Below are 2,500 nucleotides of genomic sequence, written 5' to 3'. Positions count from 1 at the left end.
AGATGTTATAGTAGATAATAACCTTCAATTTGATATGCATGTCAACCAAACTATCAAAACCATTAATAAAAAACTTGGCTGCCTTTATAAGATTAGACCTTTTCTTAATCCACTTGGTAGAACTGCTATTGCCCATTCCCATCTACTCTCTACCCTTCTCTATGCCTCCCCTTTATTCACCAATCTGAACAAATCTGACCTTAGCAAGCTCTCTAGCTGTTATAATCACATTGCTAGATTTGCCACAGGTACGGCATTTAGGACACACTACTGTCATACCCTAAATCTTGTAGGGTGGCTTGAATTACCTAGCCTGCTTCAATACAACCAGGTTATAGTGGCATATAAAGTACTCAACCAACCTGAAAATAGGCCTTCACTTAAAAACATCATTAGCCCTTACAGTAACCTCAGGCCACTTCGCTCATCAACAGACTTCTGGTTCAAACATTCAAAACCGATAACTCAGCTGGGGACTCACTGTTTGCCACCTCTGTCGGCAAAACTTGGAACTTCCTTCCTGCCGACCTTACTGTAGCATCCTCACTAACTCAATTCAAAAAAAGTCTTAAACAACATTTTAAGACACACTGGTTATGTCCTTGTTCTAATCCTGACTAGCTCATTTCTGTAATTGTGTACCAAACAGTACTTTATACTATGTACAAGCTGTGACATAATTGCTAGTTTAGATAGTTATATAAGTTTAATAATGATCGAATGTATAACTTGCTTGACTGAACAGTCTGTAAACTGTTTGCAACATGTATTAATATTATGATTTTTCCTGTATTATTTTTTTCTGCATGTTGTGTTTGGAGCTTTTCTCTCCAGGCCTCCGCTGAAAGTGGACATGTGGACATGTATCCAGTCTGACTATCCCGGTCAACAAATGTAAAATAAATAAATAAATATATGTATAGATGTAGGTGTGTGTGTATATCTATATATAGGTGTGTGTGTGTGTGTGTGTGTGTGTGTGTGTGTGTGTGTGTGTGTGTGTATATATATATATATATATATGTGTGTGTGTGTGTGTGTGTTTATATATATATATATATGTATATATATATATATATATATATATATATATATATATATATATATATATATATATATATATACACACACACAAATAAAACTGATTTGAAAAGACTTAAGTATAAAAATAAAAAACTCGTAAGACTAAGGTGAAAACGACAACCTAATGCCTCTACTTTTAAATAATAATTTTTTCTCCTTTAACAACAGAATGTTTTAACAAGTTAAAGGTATTGCCATGGGGACCAGAATGGCCCCAGCCTTTGCGAGCTTGGTTTTAAATGCCTGAGAATATGAAACTTTAGTTCACCTACAGGGTTTTTATAATGTTTTCTACCACAGGTACATTGATGATTTGTTTTTCATCTGGAAAGGGAATGAACAACAACTGAAAAACTTTGTACAGGTTATGTCAGAAAGCATAGGGTAGGGTTTTTAAACTATGTTATTTCTGTTTTTGGTATTACAGTGCATTTTTTAAATGTAGAAATCACTCTGGACCCAGTTACCCACTTGTTGCATTCCACAGCTTATTGTAAGGATACGTACAAAAACAACTTTCTTGACTAAACAAGTCTACATCCCACATTCCTGAAAAATAATATTGTTCATGGACAGTTCATCAGACTGTCACGCATCATCAGTAATGACGACTAATTTCTTTATGAAGCCAGTTTCTTAAAACACCTTTTTCTCCACAGAAACTATCCACTGCCAGAAGTGATAAGTTCAAGCCCGTACTTAAGCAAAGTTTCCAAACAAGAGAAACAAGTGACTCAAATGGAAATATGTCACTTAGTTTTCCATTACCTATTAGCCTGGACTTGCTGAACATAAGAGACACTGTAAATAAAAATTGGGTTTTTATTACCAACAACAGTGACATTTCTCAAGTGTTAGCTGACAATCCAGTTTTTCCTACAAAAGAAGCTGCACATTGAAAAGCAGGTTTTGGGGAAATGATTCTCCTTTCAGTTTACAACCCCCGCTTACTAACCAGTTGCGCAAGTGGATATTCACTTGTGTGAGTTGTGTTTTCTTGCAGACACATTTACACTGGTGGTCATTATGTTTTTCCCCCACTGTAACTTAAATGTTGAATTTAAAAAGTCTTTTAATTGCCATCGCAACAGTGCCGTGTATGCCAGTGCATGCCCTGACTGTACAGCTTTTTATGTGGGGAAAACTAGATGCAAACTGTCTGATAGAATTAAGGAGGACAATACTGCCATCAGGAAACGAGATTGTAGCAATGCACTTGAAAAACATGCCAGTCGGTATGCTCTCTCCAGTCTTTTTAAATTTTTTATTCTTGATAAGGTTGATTCCTTTATGGGTGACATTGGTACATTTTTGGAAATACGTGAACCTAAGTGGTAGCTTTTGCTCAATGCAGAAGCCGTTCCAGGACTCAATGACAGATTAACATTAAATGTGTGTTAAAATGGAATCTCTAACC

The 2,500-nt window shown here is 35.7% G+C and overlaps 1 protein-coding gene across 4 annotated transcripts in view; it reads left to right on the top strand.

The window, feature by feature from the left end:
• LOC122788049 (proto-oncogene c-Rel-like) overlaps window positions 1-2,500 on the top strand; it is a 2,508,512-nt gene that overhangs the window by 1,940,838 nt on the left and 565,174 nt on the right. The window lies entirely within an intron of this gene.

Source organism: Protopterus annectens, chromosome 1.part2 (genome assembly GCF_019279795.1).
Source record: "Protopterus annectens isolate FY-2018-M chromosome 1.part2, PAN1.0, whole genome shotgun sequence".
NCBI classification, from domain to species: Eukaryota; Metazoa; Chordata; order Ceratodontiformes; family Protopteridae; genus Protopterus; species Protopterus annectens.
This window is presented reverse-complemented; position numbering and strand designations above follow the sequence as displayed.